The sequence below is a fragment of the Sceloporus undulatus genome, chromosome 1, assembly GCF_019175285.1.
Source record: "Sceloporus undulatus isolate JIND9_A2432 ecotype Alabama chromosome 1, SceUnd_v1.1, whole genome shotgun sequence".
Classification (NCBI taxonomy): domain Eukaryota; kingdom Metazoa; phylum Chordata; class Lepidosauria; order Squamata; family Phrynosomatidae; genus Sceloporus; species Sceloporus undulatus.
In genome coordinates this window covers 100,455,243-100,466,714 of record NC_056522.1, presented here as the reverse complement: position 1 = coordinate 100,466,714, position 11,472 = coordinate 100,455,243, and the positions used below count along the sequence as shown (strand labels likewise).

At 41.8% G+C, this 11,472-nt stretch overlaps 1 protein-coding gene across 4 annotated transcripts in view; it reads left to right on the top strand.

Moving 5' to 3' along the window:
* The first annotated feature begins 3,332 nt into the window (after positions 1–3,332).
* NCOA7 (nuclear receptor coactivator 7) overlaps positions 3,333–11,472 on the top strand; it is a 104,459-nt gene continuing 96,319 nt past the window's right edge. For 2 of the 4 annotated variants that reach the window (XM_042448125.1, XM_042448116.1), the window contains exon 1: positions 3,333–3,661. The gene's annotated coding sequence lies outside the window, so the exon portion shown is untranslated. The remainder of the gene's footprint in view (positions 3,662–11,472) is intronic. The other 2 variants (XM_042448140.1, XM_042448134.1) reach the window with 2 other exon arrangements.

Sequence of the window (11,472 nt, the reverse complement as noted above, 5' to 3'; positions counted from 1 at the left end):
TGCGCTGTTGTTTGGTGTGATGTGCATGTCTCCTTTGGTCCTGGTCTCCCTCCCAAGCTGGAAGGGGGTTTCCTCTGAAGCCACGCTGCAATTCTACTTCAATTTTGCTTCCGCTTGTCCTTCAGCATTGCTGAGGGGGGGGGCTGCTGCCTGCTAATTAAGAGGCATGGATCCAGAGCTATTGGATAACCATTATATTCATGTTTTAACATGACAAGAGTGAATATATGTTCGCTTTAGCATGAATAGAGCATGTTCTTTCAACCATTCTTCCCGCCCCCCCTCCAACCTCTTTTGTAAATTTTGGGGTTCCTTGGTTCCTCTCTCTCAGTCGCCTAAATATGCTATGCTCCAGTCATCTGGAGTCTCACTGAGTATGCGCAAGGGTGCCAATTCGCAATTAAGAACCCAGCGATTGATGGCTTACTTTGCACAGAATCTGGGTCGCATTTGGGGAGGCCATTACAGCAAATTTAAGGTGTGATAAGTAATTACGTAATTGCGTGAATTTTTGAATTGACCTCACTATCTTCTCTTTCGAAATTGCAAGCCTCCTGTCTCGTTTGATAAACTCCATAGTTGCTCTTCCCATTTCTAGTCTTCTTCTTATCTCTTGACTGCAGTCTCTGTTCTGACCAATGTTTGATCCAAGGGAACTCTAACTATTTCAGTTCAACTATTTCCCCATTGTGTGCATGTGTTTTATGCCATCATGTTGTTTCCGACTTACGGCAACACTAAGGGCACTCTATCATGGGGTTTTCTTGGCAAGAATTGTTCAGAGGTTTGCCATTGCCTTCCCCTGAGGATGAGAGAATGTGACAAGGTCATATGCTTAGTGGGTTTTGTGGCTGAGCAGGGATTGAACCCAGGCCTCCAGAGTCAAACCATGGTCAAAACACTATGCCATACTGGAATCATTTCCTCATTATTTCATGCTGGAATAAATTCATGATCTAGGCTGAATTTATGTATTTCTTCTGTGGTCATTGTTTTTATTTTCTTTATGTTCAGCATTAAGTCTCTCTTTGCATTTCATTCCTTGGCCTTCCTCAGTAATTGCTCCAAGTCTGTGATGCTCTTCATTAGTAACATTAGTTTATCAAACGGGAGGAATTTCTCTTAAATTTGAATGAAAAGAAAGTGGTGCTAAAACGCATTCACTTAAAGTCGCTAGTTTCGCGCAATTACATGAATACGCACTGCATTTGAACTGGCTCCCCATTGCCCGAAAATAGCATGCCATTGCCCGAATTTGTTTGTGGCAGTCTATCATGCAATAATGTGAAACCCCATGATTGCGTTCAGACTGACTTCCCATTGCCCGAATTTGTGCGTAGTGGGTTATCACACAATAACGTTAAACCCCATAATTGCGTTCAGATTGCCATCGGATTATACTTCCAATTCCCCTTGTCTGATAAACTCCATTGTGTCATCAGCATATCTCAGATTGTTGATGAGTGGCTGTAGAGAGGGGAAGCGATCCTGCCGGTGACAAGCAAAGGAAAAATGTCTCCCTTCCCTCCTCAGTGGGAGAGATAGGAATAAATGCGGTCACCTTGGCCCTCTTCCTCACCCCCTGCCCTGCTCAGGGAGACCAGATAGCCTCCTTTTCCAGGGCATGTCCTCCATTTCAGCCTCCTTCTATCCAGGAGGAATTCCAAAATGTCTTTAATTTGGGACTTGACTAAGAAGCAGGAATTTACATTTCTATGAGTGTTTCGAGCTTTTAATTGGGTCATGTCCTCTATTTTTGTTGAAGGTCCTCCATTTTGCGGTGCCTTGTCTTCCTTTGCAGTGAGGACATCTGGTTATCCTGAGAATAATAGCACTATAAGATTATAGTGTGGTACTAACTGTGGGAAAGAATTCAAAGACATGAGCGGGTATTGTAAAGTTTTAAGTATTGCCTTTTAAAAAATTTGACAGAAAGTTTGTTTTGGGATAAGTTGTTAACTTATCTCTACATACTCACCATCCAGATTTACATATTTTCCCCAGCGTTTCTTGACCCTCCAAATACCGCTATTATAGAAGTCTGCAAACTGCACCTTATGAGGATTTTACACTTTAGCGAATTCTGGCACAACCTGTCATAAAAATAAAGGACACAGTAAGATGATTTTCTCAATATCATGCATTTAGGGGCCAATAATGACACTGACAAAATTTCATCACTATACCATAATAATTTCCGGGTGATAATTATAACTTTATGATACCCCCCTGTATAGCCATGTTAGTCTGGAAAACCAGTATGCCAAGGAATCTTGTTGCCCCTTTGAGACTAACTTAAAGAAATAAACTGGTGGCATGAGTTTTCCTAGGCTTCATCCAACTCTGGGTGACCAGAGGTCCTCCTTTTCCAGGGCATGTCCTCCATTCCTGCCCCTTTGTGCCCAGGAAGAATTCCACAAATGTCCTCCATTTTGAACCTGACTCAGAAGCATAGATTTCATCTCTAGGAGTGTTTGAGCTTTTGTTGGGGGTCATATCTAACATTTCTCTTGCTACATTCAAAGCCACCAGACATGTCCTCTTTTTCCAGGACATGTCCCCCATTCCAGCCTCTTTGTGCCCAGGAGGAATGCCACAAATGTCCTCCACTTAAAACCTGACTCTGAAGCATGTGTTTAATCTCTAGGAGTGTATTAAGCTTTTATTGCGTCATGTCTCACATTGCAGGTCCCACATTCAGGGTGCCCAGACATGTCTTCCTTTTCCAAGGCATGTCCTCCACTCCAGCCTCCTTATGCTTGGGAAGAATTCCACAAATGTCCTCCATTTTGAACCTGACTCAGAAGCATGGATTTAATCTCTAGGAGTGTACTGAGCTTTTATTGGGGGGTCATAGCCCACATTTCTCTTGCTGCATTCAAAGCCATCAGGCATGTCCTCCCTTTCCCAGGGCATGTCCTCCATTCCTCTTTGTGCCCAGGAGGAATTCCAAAACGTCCTCCATCTGGAGCCTGATTCAGAAGCACAGATTTACATTCCTAGGAGTGTTTTGAGCTTTTATTGGGGGGGGGGTCGTATCCCACAATTCTCTTGCTGCATTCAAAGCCACCAGGCATGTCCTCCTTTTCCAGGGCATGTCCTCCATTCCAGCCTCTTTGTGTCCAGGAGGAATTCCACAAATGTCCTCCATTTGGAGCCTGACTGAGAAGCCTGGGTTTCCATTCCTAGGAGAGTGTCTTGGCTCTTCTTCCACCAGTGGCCATGGCTTGCCTTCCATTTTGTGGTGCCTCCTCCTCCTCCTCCTCCTCCTTTGTGGTGGTGAGAGCTCTGCTGCGTGGGCGGAGCAGGCCAAGGGAGGAGGAGGAGGAGGAGGCCTCTGGGGGGATTTGGGGGGAGGAGAAGCTGGAGAGGAAGAGGGACCCCTTGGGGCTCAGTCCATGCTGCCGCTCTAGCTCCAGCCTGGCCAGCCCTGGAGGAAAGGAAGGAAGGAAGGAGGGAGGGAGGCAGGGAGGCTGGGTGGGGGCCTCAGCTGCAGCAGAGGAGCCTGCAGAATCTGGGCACCGCTTTCCCCTCCTTCCCTTCCCTCCCTTCCCTGCAGAGGGGACCGACCTTCTTCCTTCCTTCTCTTGGGGACCATGAAGCCTGAGAAAGGCCCTTGCTTCCTGGAGGGATGAAGAGAGAAGCCTCCCCTTCCAGAGAGGTGGGTCTCCCCCCTGATTAGCCTCAGTATTATTATTATTATTATTATTATTACTACTACTACTACTGCTATTACGATCACCCTATTAAGCTATCATGGTTATTCCTATTTCTATTATGCTGTTATTAATGTGCTATTATTATTACTATTGTGCTACAATTATTACTGTTATTGTTTTGCTATCATTGCTTTATCACTATTGTTGTTATTTTGCTGTTATTGCTATCACTGTTATGCTGTTAGTATTTTGCTATGATGATGATGATGATTACTATCACTGGTATTCTATTGCTATTATACTACTATTCTATCAATATTATTGCTGTTATGGTTTTATTTTGCTATTATTTCATTATTACTGTTATTATTACTGTCACTGTTGTGCTATTGTGATTTTGCTACTATTATTATTACTATATTATGCTGTTACTATTATACTATTATTATGTCAATATTATTTCTATTACGGTATGATTTTGCTATTTCATTATGAATAACACTGTTATGCTATTATGATTTTGCTACTATTATTATTAGTATCACTATTATGCTATATTATTATTATTGTTTTACTTTGCTATTGGTGCAGTGGTCTGAGCATCAGACTAAGGCTCTGGAGTCCAGGGTTCGAATCCTGGCTTGGCCATGGAAACCTACTGAATATGACTTTGGGCGAGTCACACTCTCTCAGCCTCAGGGGACCCCCCCCCCTCGGATGAAACATGCCAAATAAACCCCTTCATAGGTTCCCCTGAGGGTTGCCATAAGTTGGAAACGACTCAAAGGCTCACAACAACAACAACTTTTGTTCTTCTTATTTATTTTGCTATATTGCTGTTGTTGTGGTTGTTATTATTATGGACCCCATTGTGGGAGAAATGCGGGATATAAATCCTTGAGATGATGATGATGATGATGATGGGGGCAATTGGCTTATCCATTGTAAGCCGCTTAGGGCAGTGGTTCTCAATCTGTGGGTGGATTGACTCTTTCACAGGGGTTGCCTAAGACCATTGGAAAACACATATTTTTAATTATAGTTATGAAGTAGTAATGAAAATAATTTTATGGTTGAGGGTCACCACAACATGAGGAACTGTATTAAAGGGTTGTGGCATTAGGAAGGTTGAGAACCACTGGCTTAGGGCTTGCTACTTGACTGATATGCTGTATAGAAATGTACCATCATCATTATTATTCTATTGATTTCTGGCAGTGCGCTGCCTGTCAGTTAAGCCCTGAGGCCTGGCAAGGGGAGGGCCTGTGGGGGACTGTTGCTGTTGTGGCTGCCTTGTTTTTTGTGCTGCTCCTGGGTGCAGATTCAGGATGTGGGTGTGGTCTCCTCCTCTGCCGCCGCCTGGAGAGTTCAATCCCAGGACGGTTGTGTGTTTTGCATGTGCATTAACTGCTTTCGAGCCAGTCTCCACTCATGGCGGTGACCCTGGTTCCGAAACAGAAACACACTGCAGCCATAATCCACCTTGAGACCGCTTTAACTGCCCTGGTTCAAGGCTAGGCAATTCTGGGGACTGTAGGGCCCAAACAAACAGGCCAAAATAAAGCTGCTTTGGGTCATTTTGGAGGTATACTGTTTAATCCTAAGAGACCGGAAACCACACCAAAGCCATGCTCCAGTCCTAAGGACTGGACTGCGGCTTTGGTGCAGCTTCTGGCCTCTTAAGATGCATGTGTCATTTAAACAGCAAACCTCCAATGTGACCCAAAGCAGCTTTATTTTGGCCTGTCTGTTTGGGCACTGTAGTTTTGTGGGACATTTAGCTGCCTTCTCTGTTAGAAAGAGCTCTGGGGCCACAATAAGCTACAATTCCCAGGATTCCATAGCATATGTTTCAATGTGTTACTTTTCTATGTTTTAATTTTTCTCTTGCAGGATTTTTTAATAAGCCAGGCTTAATGTTCCTCTGTTTTTCCAAAATGTTGAATATTTTACTTCTCTATACACAACTTTTAGTTCCAAAGTGATGGAATAACAACAACAAATGGCAACTTATAAATTGGAGTTTAAAGGTCATAGCAGTGTAATAAAATTCAAACAAAACAGATGCCAGAGATACAAAACTGAATTTTCACCCATGATTCTCAATCACATGTATAATATTTTTTCTAATTTTATCTTTGTTGCTATTTGCCATAAAGTCATATTTAACTTACAGTGACACAATGAATGAAAGGCCTCCCTGAGCTGTGGTTATCGATAGACTTGCTCAGATCTTGTAAACACTGGGCCAAGGCTTCTTTGCTTGAATATATCCAACTGGAATATGGTCCTCCTCTTTTCCTACTGCCTTATTCTTTATGCAGCATTATTTGTGTTTTTCCATGAGCCATGTCATCTTATGACATGCTCAATGTACAATAGCTTCAGTTTAGTCATTTTGGTTTCTAGCGAGAGATTATAAAATCCAATGATTACTGGTCAGCTTCCCAACAAAACAAGCTGTGTTTTCCTTTCTAGTTCTCCATTGAGTGACTACCCCTCCAGGTCTAAACCAACCAGTTCTTGAAGGTTACAGTAAAGGCACTTCCAAATGAAGAGCTCCTAGCACTAGCTATCAAAAAGTATTATACATCTATTCTGACTTTCCTTCCATAATAGGATTTATTTTTAGAAAAGGGGAAAACAGAAAAGATGGTGAGAAAACACAGGTTATTAATAAACAGTAGTCTCTAGGTCAGGGGTTCCCAACCTGTGCTCTAAGGAGCCCTTAAAGCTCCGTATGCATTTTCCAGGTGCTGTGAAAGAAATAAAAATTGGATGAAATTAAAGAATAAGAATATATTCTTATATACAGTCGGCCCTTCTTATACACGGATTTTTTATACACGGATTCAAGCATACACAGTTTGAAAATGTTCCAAAAAGGTATAAATTTACCTTGATGTTCCATTTTTTATTAGGGACACCATTTTGCTATGTCATTATACTTAATGGGACTTGAGCATACACGGATTTTGTTATACACGGAACCAAACCCCAGCGTATAACAAGGATCCACTGTATACTCCTAAACACCATTAATTTGTAAGACATAGGGTAGGCCTCTTAGGCGCTCTGCCATAGAAATAAGGGCTCTGCAGGTCAAAAAGATTGGGAACCTCTTATTTAGACCATCCATAAAATTCTGTATTTGAGCTAGGAAAAAAATTCATAATAAAAGTTTAGTTTGGAAGTATCCCAACTTTATCTATAACATTTTTGGAGACATTTTTTCAAACCGGAGGTGGGAAAACATTGTTGGCGTGGAGGCTGAATTAAATTGGTAAGGATGCCAGGTTGCTTACTACTAGTGAGTGAGGCTGAGGACATGGGGTGGGACACAAGCAAAATGAGGTAAAGCCACATGTAATTCTTAGCAATTTGAAAAATTTCCCACCAAGCATACAATTCAATTTGTGCATTTTTATTCAGGAGTTATCCTAGTGCAGTTGCTTCTAAGACTGTAAAGCAGAGCTCAGTACCATGCAGCCGATTCTGGGCTGTAAAGCATAACTAGGTTCTGTGCAACACTTTCCCTGAGCTGTTTGATATCCTGCATTATAGGGCTTGAACAGACAGGCCAAAATAAAGCTGCTTTGGGTAATTTTGGAGGTATGCTGTTTAAATGACACACACATCTTAAAAGGCCAGAAGCTTCACCAAAGCTGCGCTCCAGTTCTTAGGATGAGCATGGCTTTGGCTTCCAGCCTCTTAGAATGCATGCATCATTTAAACAGCATACCTCCAAAGTGACCTGAAGCAACTTTATTTTGGTCTGTGTTTGGGCCCATAGTTAGTTATTTGACATGACTGTCATGGTAGTTTTCTAGGGAGAACAAAGGAAGGGTTTTTTGTGTGTGTTTGGTTTCATTTTAACAGCTTTTTACCTTTTTGAGTAAATACACAATTATATATACTTTTTATAAGCAATATTTGTGTGCTGCAGTTACTGTGTTTCTGTTATATCATCTTTAAGACATAACTGAATTTTGTATTCAAACTATATATTTACCAAGTATTTAATTCTGATTGCTTAAAATGATGTTAGTCATTTAGTCTACATTTGTTTAATGCTTTATATAGTTTTAAATCAATACTTTCAGATCAAACATCTACATCAGTGGTTCTCAATCTTTGGCCTGCCAGATCTTTTGGACTTAAGCTCCCACATTCCTTGACCATTGCCCATGCTGCCTGGGCTTCTGGGATTTAAAGTCCAAAATATCTGAAGGACAAAAAATTGAGAACCACTGTTCTTCATCCAGTCATTGTAGACTGCAACGCCAAAGTACACAGATTTGAGAAGACACGTAAGTGAAAGAGAAGGTTTCCCCAGGCAATTTTAAAGTGTACTTCTTCCTATGAGGCTTAAGGGTAGAAAATTTTCATAAAGATTTGAATATGTGATTATATGAGCATGCTTCAGGTCTAGTTACAATATGATCTTTAGCCCCAGTTAGTGTTTGTTGCCTTAACCTTAAATTAAAGTTGCATATTTTACAACACACACACACACACACACACACAATGTTCTAATATCCTGAGTGGCTGATAGACACCAGGACTAGAGTTGTGAAGGACTGTTAGAAAACCCCAAAAATTTAGGAGGGGGGAGGGGGGAGCCACATTTTTTTCCTGAAGCCCTTTTTTCCAGAAAAAGTGAAAAATATATGTTATGGAATATTCTCTTTTAGAACAAACAATAAAATACAGTATTGAAGATCCCTAGTTTGTGTATCTCTTTTTTGTGTCTCATTTTTTCCAGAATAAAATGGCAAAAATAGAAAAGTGCAGCATCAGCCTGGCAGGAGGTTGAACTAGATGGCCCTTGCAGTCTCTTCCATTTCTATGATTTGGTGAAACTAACATTATGTGATGTCTCAGTCTAAATTCAAGGGTTACTGCACCTAAGCTTCACTTAGATATTCAAGAGGTTGGGGATAAAGTTAGGGCATCTATAGATCATATGCCATGTGGCCAAAAAGGGATTTAAAATCTTCTTCAGATTGGTATCAGGAGATATGCACCATAAGATTAAAGCATTGTCCCCTTCATATTGCTAGACTAAAAGAGGAGAAGGGGGGATTCTCTCCCCCCTTCCTCCATCACCCACCCCTTCTAAAATTCTTGCTCTCACACAATGAAGCAATAAAGCACTTGCGGTTGTTTCTAGGCTGGCAGCCAGGGCCAAAGTCCAGCTTTTAGCATTATACAGCTCTGTCAAAGCCTTGTCTGATCCTAGAAGCTAAGTAGGGTCAGGCCTGGTTAATACTTGGAAAGGAGACTGCTAAAAAAAGTGCTGCTAAGCTATAGTCAGAGGAGGGCAGTGGCAAACTACCTCTGGATATTAATTGCCCAAGAAAACTCTACTGAAATTGAACAACTGACTTGAAGAAGCATACTTTACTTGAAGGAAAGGGTGGGCAAAGCCATTCCACAGTGGGTTGCCAAGAAAACCCCGTGATAGTCTCACTTTAAGGTTACCATAAATTGGTAGCAACTTGAAGACATACACCATCACCACCAACAACAGATCAAATAAATCAATTCCAGTTTCTGGGTGAGGTAGCACTTAATAATTTCCACTTGCAGAATGGCATGGAGTAGGGTCCTCAACTGAGAAAAATCACCTGTATGCCACAGAATTAAACACTTTTCACAAGGATTTATTCATTCACACAGTAGGTGACCATTTTCTTGTTTATAAATTTTTATGCTTAATCTGTGAAATGGGAATAAGAGTATATTAATAGGTGGGGAGAGGGTCACTGGCATGACCAAATACCAGTGCATCACTTAAGCTAAAGAAGAGGAAAGGTCTTAAAATAAACATCAGAGAGATGAATGTAACTAAGGTAATGTACAGGATCCATCTGGGACATGCTTCTTCATAACTAAGCTGCAGTCTGGAACTGTGAGAAGAAGCAATATTGAACAGCTTGGCATGCATTTTCAGAGGCTCAGCGATGCTAGTCCCAGGGTGTTAGATTTGCAATGGTGACTGGAGACATATAAGGCCATGCATAATATACAGTATTCTTGGAGAGTTGCCATGTTGCAGGTTGGTAGCACTCTAGCACTTGCTTTGTCATTTCTACAGTTTGTTGGCCAATGGTGGAGCACACAACACTCCTCTAGCAAATGCTACATTAATCAAGGCACAGAGACCTTTAGCCAGAAAACAGTTACACTGCAGGGTTTCATAAGAAAATTTATCTCATTGCCTGGAACTTAGTTATAGCAAAAATGCCAGCTGTTTGTTTCAGGGATGGAGTGGCTCTGCCTTGTTTGAGTTTACACTGTTCCTTGCATCCCAGCTATTGTTTCAGGTATGATTTTATGGTGAATTAGTCTGAGTTGGGAAAAGTAACTTTTCAGCTCTCAGAGGCCGGTTACAAACCGGCAGTTGGGACGTCCTCTGGACGTCCCATTTTAAAAAAGGGGCGTCTCTTATAGACGCCCCTGAGTCTAGTATGGACTGTGTCTGTACAAGATGGCGGCGCCCCTTCCACATGGGCGCCGCCATCTTTACGTACTGGACGCACCAGCGGCGCCTCGCGACATCATGGAGGCGCCGCAAAAAGAAGCTCCGAAATGGAGCTTCTTTTTCGGTCCGCGCGGGAGCCGCGCCATCTGAAGGCTCCGGCTCCCCCGCGGACCTACCGGCGGTGGCGGCAGACCGGTATGTACCCCGCCAGAATCTCTCATCCCAAAGTCAATTATAACAATGTATGATTTATTTATTTATTTATTGCATTTTTATTCTGCCTTTTCCCCAAATGGGATTCAAAGCATCTTACAAGGACCTTGAAACAGTAATACACACGCTGGTAAGCTCTCATTTAGATTTCTGTAATGCGCTCTACATGGGGCTACCTTTGTACCAAGTTCGGAAGCTTCAGCTAGTTCAAAATGCTGCAGCCAGATTGGTCGCCGGATCCTCAAGGCAAGACCATATAACACCGGTACTAAAATCTCTTCACTGGCTGCCAATTAGCTTCCGGGCCCAATACAAAGTGTTGGTTATTACCTTTAAAGCCCCACATGGCTTGGGCCCGAGTTACTTGAGGGAACGCCTCTCCCTACATAATCCACCCCGCACTCTCAGAACGACAGGCAAGTATCTACTTGAGCATCCCAGGGTAAGATTAACATCTACCCATCATAGAACATTCTCAGCCATGGCCCCCACACATTGGAATAACTTCCCAGAAAAGATATGCTGCATCCCTAAATTGGAAACCTTCAAGAAGGCATTAAAAATTTATCTCTTCCAATTAGCATATCCTCCCAACTCTTTTTAAAGTCTACCCCTCTACAGAAATTAAATCAAGACCCTAATTAGGACTGGTATATTGCATGTTTTGTAGATGTTATTTTTTATAAATTGTTTTTATTAATTACTGTTGATATTATGGCAAATTGTATTTTTAACTGTAATTGTATATTGTCTTGTTGTTTTATACTCTGTTGTAATCCCGCTTCGATCCACCGGGAGAAGCGAGAAATACAAATAAAACTTATTATTATTATTATATATATCTGCATCCCAGGGCTGGGGAATAGTGGTGATTTTGGGGTTACTCCTTGACCTACTCTAGTGTAAGGTATTTTTTCTTAAGGTTACTCCTACTCCTACTACTTCTGTAAAAACCTCTTACTCCTTACTCCTACTCCCCAGCTCTGGGGAAAAGCTCCGGTTCCTTTCCCCAGTACAATATTTGGTGTTTGCATGTACAATATAACAATAGGAATATTGCCTTATTGCCACTCCTACTCCTGTAAAAACTTCTTACTCCTTTAGCCCTTACTT